A 7,684-nucleotide genomic window follows, 5' to 3' on the forward strand; every position below is an offset into this window, starting at 1 on the left:
ATAAACCTTGATGTGCAAGCACTTTTCCAACTGAGCATTCTCCTGTCCTTTGGGTAGATAACCAGGAATGAATTGCTGAATCAAATGATAGTTCTATTTGTAGGTCTTTGAGGAACTTCCATATTGTTTGCCACAGTGGGTGGACCAATTTACATTCCCACCAATAGTGTAGGAGAGTTCCCCTTTCAGCACAATCCTGCCAACACTTAACGTTCTTTGTATTTTTAATCTTTGCCATCCTGACAGGGGTTAGGTGGTATCTCATTGTGGTTTTAATCTGCATCTCCTTTGTGATGAGGAATGCTGAGCATTTCCTCAAGTACTTTTTGGCATTTGTATGTTTTCCTCAGAGAGTTTTTTGTCCAGTTATTTTCCCATCTTTCAATTGGGTTGATCTCTTTCTCTCTTTTTTTTTTTTTTTTTAGAGAGATTTTTTTTGCTATAGGGTGCGTGCATTGCTATAGGGTGCGTGCACTTGCCAGACAGACAGAGAGAGACAGAGAGACAGAAAGTGAGAAATCACCCCCAGAGGGGGTGGCCACGCCAGAATAGAATCCCTTCTCCTCCTTTCTCCTCTCAGGATCTTGGGCATGCACACCCATGCATGCAGCGTGAGTTTAAGCCACCGGGTCCGGGACTTGAACCGTGGTTGACTACATGGAAGTCCAGTGACATAGCCATTACACTAACTGCTGGTTCCTCTTTTTTTTTTTTTGATAAGCCACTTGAGTTCCCCGTGTATTCTGGTTCAGTCCCTTTTCTGAGGCATAGTTTACAAAAATGTTCTCCCATTCTGAAGGTTGTCAAGTCACATTAATTACTGTGTTCTGTGTGTTTTTCAAGCCTTTGGGTCCTGGACTTGAGCCATGTAGTCAGCTGTATAGGATCCGTACCTTAATCACCACATCACCTGCAGGCCTGAAGTGTGGTTTTTATTATGTCTATAACTTTTGCACCATGGTAAAGTTAATAAATGGTAAGTCCAACCATTATAACCATCTGTACATTCTTATGATAAAGCTTAATTTATTAAGCTCAGTAAGAGGTAAACAATGACAACTCATAATAAAATAGAACAATTTTAAAAATACTATGATAAAAGTTATATAAATATGGTCTGTTCCTCTCAAAACACCTTATTGTATTATAGTCACCTATTTTTGGACTGTGGTTGAGTGCAGGTAACAAATTGTTGGGAACAAAGCCATAGATAGGGAGACTACTGTCCTAAATATTTTGTGAGTCCATTGATCTCTCCATTTACCCTTGCCTGGTGCGGGGGAGGGAGGGGAGGGTGTAGGGTAATACAACACAGGGAAGCTCACAGTTTCCTGAGCAAGATGTGAAGTCACAGGAATATCCATGATTTCCTGTTTACATTTTTCTGTAACAGCATTATTATTATAAGTGGTTTTTTGATTCTGTAATGATATTCCAATATCTTGACAAATTTGGGGAGCTGGACTCAACATCTTATTAGCATTCACATTTTCCAATGGGGAAATATGATTTAGAGGTCAAAAAGATATGTCTTTCTTTACATGATGTGAAAATGAGAGCCTGCCTAGATTTTATTGAGTTCTAGTTCTGTGATGTCCAGTAGATGACTCAGGTTTGGGGAGCACTTATTTTGTCCATTCTGGAAAAGTTGCCTGTCATTTCTGTTGGTGCTGATTCATTTTCTCTGTCTCCCACTATCTTTCTGAATTGATGATTTTGTTTTAGCAGTCAAGTAAAATAATAGGACCTGATTTGTTTGAATTGTTCATCAATTTAGCAGACATCAAATTCTACTTAAGACTTTTTTTTGAGAAGTTTTTGCTATAGGGCACGTGCACTCGCCAGAGAGGCAGAAAAACAGAGAGGCAGAGACAGAAATAAAAAAATCATCCCCCAGGGGAGATCCCCCAGCAATCACTTCTCCTCCATTCTCTTCTTGGGATTTTGGGCATACAGGCACATATGCCTGGCATGAGTTTTAAGCCATTAGGTCCAGGACTTGAACTGTGATCAACTATGTGGGAGTCCAGCAAAATAGCCATTACATCACCTACTGGTCCCTTACACCTTTGTGTTCTTTATCAGAAGTGGTTTACAAAGTATCACCATCAGGAAAAAACAAACAAAACATTTACTAGACAAAAATGAGTTGTCTGTTGATGATAGTGTATACAGTAATGTTTTTGAGTTAACTAATATGTACTGTATTCATGCTTGGGAAAAACCATGTTGTACACTGTAAAGATGTACAGTGATTAAATGTAAATAAAAAATAATAAAATTTTGGGACCAGCAGCTGGTGTAATGGCTATGTCGCTGGACTCCCATGTAGTCGACCACAGTTAGAATCCCAAACCTGGTGGCTTAAACTCACGCTGGGTGTTTTGTGTGCGTGCCCAAGATCTGGAGAGAATGGAGAAGGGATTGCAGTGTGGCCATTCCCCCTGGGGGGTGATTTCTCGCTGTCTGTCTGTCTGTCTCTGTCTTTCTGGCGAGTACACACACCCTATAGTAAAAACCTCTCCCCCAAAGTTTTATTTTGAAAAGGACAAAGTACCACCATGTAAACTGTAAATTCTAAGCCCCCCTCCCTTTATTCATGGTATTTATTTAAAAAGGGCCTTTTTAAGAATGACTTGAGATTATAAAACATTTTTCAAATACACAAAGTGCTTCATAACAACTCAAGCCTTAAGGAATGCTTTTTTGGGCACATTCATTTTGTTTTGTTTTGTTTTAAAGATCAAAGACCAGCAGGTGGCTTGATGGCTAAAGGCGCTGGACTCCTACCCACATGGCTGACCGTGGTTCAAGTCCCAGCCCTGATGGATTGCTTTCTCACTTTCTCTCTCTCTCTCTCTGTCCCTTTCTGGTCACATTAAAATAAGTAAGTTAAATTAAATAATTATTTTTTTAAAAAAACCTCATTCAAAGGGTGGTAGCATATTTGATATCATCACTGTTTAGAGAGGAGTAGAGTTACAGGAATGAGAAGTATATAATTAGTAAATAAATAATCCTGCTCAACAAGTGAGTTAAGTAGTTAAGCCACAGGGAGAAAAGAAAAACTGGAAGCAACAAAATCAGTGCATATCAGAAATTCATTTTAATTTGTATTTGAAAACGAATACAAAAATGTCTTCCTAGAGGAAGACATTTTTCTGCACACAGGTGTGTATTTGACATGTGCAGTCCTGGAAACCAATTGTGTCATGCTCCTACACATAAATTAGGTCAAATGATGTCACATATTAAAAGGGGGAAAGAGAAATATTTTAGTTAGTCAGATTCAAAAGCAAACATGACACAAAAACTCTGTAAATAAGATCAAGTCAGTCACTTTAATGAGAACACTGCATATTATACTGGAGTGATAGGTTTGTGAGGCTATGTTATGTACCACATTAAAACAGCAGAGAGAACAATTATATAGAGAGGCTGGAATGAGGAATTTTCACCAAAGTGAATTATCTTCTTGTCAACTACCAGAATAAAACAAAACTGAGTATATGAGTACTAGTATACTGAAGTCAGGTTATACCAGTTTCTGTGCGGCATGCTAAAAGTTAGGACTTCTTCACTGGTACATATGAATCACCTAATAGTCGTGGTTTTGTCCCTTCTCACCAAACTTTGGGCATGCCTTATTTTAGATGGAGTATAGCTTTTATCTATTATTTCATCCTGTAAAAACATGTGAAGACAACGTTCATTTTGTGCCATAGGATGATAAGTGACCTTGTTTATAAACTATTCCAGTCCTTGCTTCCTTTCCTTAGTAAAATTGTCATCAAATATTCCATCATCTCCTCTAAAAGGTAGTTGATGTAAAAACGCTTTCCCAGGGAGTGGGGGAACTATAACCTCTCTCTAATTCACTTCACAGCCATTTGAAGTCACTTTATCTTCTTCTAACAGTAGATTCCTTTAGTTTAAAAAGAGGAAGATTTGTCTTGTCTGACCCCCAGTAGACCCGTATCATCTGTGGGTTGCTTACGTTGATCTTGAGGAAGTTGCTGGGTGACCCATAGGCATCATTCTGTGGCTTGGTGATCAGCTACTGTCTGTCTGTCATGGTCTCTGCTATTTCTCTATAGCTCCTGCTGCTGTGGTTGGACCCACTCCACCCCCTCCGCAGTCCACCAATGAAGGGAAGGCTGCCTGCTGTGGGGACATGGGGCTCATGCTAGTGAGATGGAAAGTGAGAAATTAAACCCCAGGGGAATGGCCAAGCTACAATCCCTTCTCCATTTTCCTTTTGGGATTTCAGGCATGCACATACACACACCTGGCATTATTTTCCAGCTGCCAGGTCTGGGACTCAAAAGGTGGTCAGCCATGTGGAAATCCAGTACCTTAACCAATATGCCACCTGCTGGCCCCATGCTTCCTTTATTTTTAATAGTGAGTTCATTATATTGAACTAATTGGTTATTATAATTTTATTGGGTTACTATTCTGTTTTATCCAGAACTATAGATACTTTCTAATAACTATGTATTACCATAAAATTTAATTTTGTTTCTCCCTCTTCTAGATAAAGCCTTAAGTATACCAAAGTAGGATTTTATGTTTTCTCATTATAGGTGATTAATGTTGGTTCTAATTCTAGTAGGAGTGGCCAGCTGCATGTCCCAGTGGTTAAGGGAGCCAGATCCCACATGGGTGACCACATGGTTTCAACTCCAGCCCTGGCTTCTTGAAAGACATGTTGGGCATATGTGTATGCAAGTCCACAATCTCAACAGGATGAAGAAATGGAGGCAGAAGGATTGCAGTATGATCATCAGTGTGATCATGCCCCATTGGGAGCATCTTTCTTTCTTTCCCCACTCCCCTCTCTGGCAACTGCATGTGCCCTCTGACAAAAATTAAATAATTCAACTAGGAGAAAATGTAGGGACTCGAGTCTGCTTGGCTTCTTAACTCATGAAAATTTTACTCTTCTTGGGTTGACATCTAAATGAAAATGTAAGAGATTTTCCCATCAACTGAGATAAGAGACCATGTGGGTGAGATCACAGGAGCAGGAAGTATAGCATTAGTTTAGTTTTGCATAGAAATGTTCAGAAAGCAAGTCATGATATGAATTTAAAGTTTGGAGGGAGTATGCTGAGATGACCTGGCTGTAGAAAACATGTAAAGATGGTTAAGACATTAACAGAACCTATCAAGAAACTTAAGGCTAGTAACAGCAGATGGCATAATGGTTATGTCACTGGACTCCTATGTAGACCATGGTTTGAGTCTTGGACCCAGCTGCTTAAAACTCACACCAGGTGTGTGTGTATGTGTGCCCAAAATCCTGAGAGGAGACTGGCAAATGGACTGTGGCATGGCCATCCCCCTTGGGGGGTGGTTTCTCTCTTTCTCTCTCTCTTTCTCTCTCTGGTGAGCACACAGGTCCTATAGGAAAAATCTCCCTAAAAAAAAATTTTTTTAAAAAGAAGTCTTAGAGTTTTAACGCCAGCAGAGAATTTGTAGAGATGAACTTGATGCGAAATGTGGATAATACATTTTGAAGATCCTTCATGATGCCCGTGATTATTAAATGGTGCTATCTATTGATAGCCAGATTGGCTGCCTGGCATTCAGTAGGCCCTCATATGCTGAGATCTGTTACTGTGAATCGAGCAGTGGTAGTGGTAAGAAGAGTGACTTTAGGCAGTGGAGTTCTTATGATGGACAAATAGAAGATAAGGTTGAATTCTGGATTCAGGTGGCAGAAATAATGCCTGTCAGAAGGGTCTGGAATCATAGGATGTGTTCTAGGAGCTATACAGTTGTTACCTACTTATAAGATAGGTGATTCATGTTTTAAGGTGAGTGGTAACATTTTCCTCTTGGGAAGAAAACTCATCTTAGAAAGATTGTGATCTGCTTCAGATCCTGGATTGAGGAAATGATTAAGCTAAGATTGTAACTAAGTTTGTTTGATTTCAGACCCTATATCTCGGGGCTGGCAGGTGGCGTGTGGTTAGAAGCACTGGACTCCCACATGGCCAAACTTGGTTCAAGTCTCAGACCTGGTGGTTTGCCTTCTCATTTTCTCTCTCTCCTCCTTAGATCAAACTGAATAATAATAATAATGATAAACCAATTTAAATAAAATAATTCTAAAAATAAATTTATAAACAGACCCCATTTCTCTGGAATATCTAACACACTGCTTCTCTTGAAAGGTAATCTGTTGGGCATTAGGAAGACAGTGAAGGATTTAGAATAATCAATCAGTTGACACTTTGAATGTTTCTCTTATAGAACTGCAAAAAGTAGCATGAAGTGAGGAACACTTGTGTGAAGTGAAGTAATTTTGTAGGAGCCTATTTATTTACATTAATAATTGAAGGACAAAAATGTATGTGGATAAGATGCTTGATTTTTATGTTTCATCTCTGGTCATGATACCACTATTGTTTTTTTTTTTTTTTGGAGAGGTTTTCGCTATAGGGCCCGTGCGCTCGCCAGACAGAGAGAGAGAGACATAGAGACAGAAAGCAAGAAATCATCACCCAGAGGGGATGGTCACGCCGCAATCCCTTCTCCTCCATTCTCCTCTTGGGATCTAGGGCACGCACGCACACGTGCCCAGTGTGAGTTTTAAGCCACTGGGTCTGGGACGCAAACCGCAGTCGACTACCTGGGAGTCCAGTGACATAGCCATTACGCTAACTGCTGGTTCCCATGATACCACTATTTTAAAGTACTCAAATTTTCTAAGAATGGTACTTTCTTCTACTGATGGGAGAGTAACGAGGTAAGGATATTGTGTTTCTTGGACCAGGAGATGGCATAATGGATACATCACTGGACTCCCACATAGTCAACCATGATTCGAGTCCCAGACCTGGTGGTTGAAAACTCATTCTGGGCACATGTGCATGCATGCCCAGGATCCCAAGAGAAGGAGGATATTGTGTTTCTACATCTTTGAAATAATTTAAAATAGGAATTCCATTGAAATAAGGTTATTTTGATTTTTAAAATTCAAGATAACTAACTAAAACTTTCTTCTTGGGACCAGCAGTTGGAGTAATGGCTATGTCGCTGAACTCCCATGTAGTAGATCATGGTTCGAGTCTTGAATCCAGTGGCTTAGACTCATGCTGGGTGTGTGTGTGTGCATGCCTAAGATCCCGAGAGAATGGAGAAGGTATTGCGGCATGACCATCCCCTCTGGGGGGTGATTTCTCGCTTTTGGTCTGTCTTTCTCTGTTTTTTTTTTTTTTCTTTCTGGTGCGACCTGTCGCCCTATAGCAAAAACCTCTCCAAACAAACAAACAAAAACTTTCTTCTCTAGGGCTGGCAGGATGGTTGGGGTGCTGGACTCCCATGTGGCTGGCTGTGGTTAGAATCTTGGACCTGGTGATTTGCTTTTTCCCTCTCCCTCTCTCTCTGGTCAAATTGAAGTAGAATAATAAAAAAATAAAATAATTCTATAGCTAAAACCTTTCCAAAAATATAAAATAATTCTTAAAAAACATAGAAAGGAAAGAGAAACTTTCTTCTCTGTCACAACAGTAAAACAAAAAAGTTATTAGTACTCATATTGGCAGATACTGTGTGACTGCTGCTAATATATTGTGTTAATTCAATTTTATTGCACTTTCCTAATAATCTCAGAGATTAGTTATATCACCTTTAGGTTAATTGCAAATGTCTGAAAATATGCAGAACTTGTAGG

The 7,684-nt window shown here is 39.7% G+C and overlaps 1 pseudogene; it reads right to left on the minus strand.

Annotated features, from left to right (window-relative positions):
- Positions 1-3,200: 3,200 nt before the first annotated feature.
- LOC102471385 (sorting nexin-3 pseudogene) lies at positions 3,201-5,758 on the minus strand (annotated as a pseudogene).
- Between the last annotated feature and the right edge of the window lie 1,926 nt (positions 5,759-7,684).

This window comes from Tupaia chinensis, unplaced genomic scaffold (assembly GCF_000334495.1).
Source record: "Tupaia chinensis unplaced genomic scaffold, TupChi_1.0 Scaffold143594_1, whole genome shotgun sequence".
Lineage (NCBI taxonomy): Eukaryota > Metazoa > Chordata > Mammalia > Scandentia > Tupaiidae > Tupaia > Tupaia belangeri.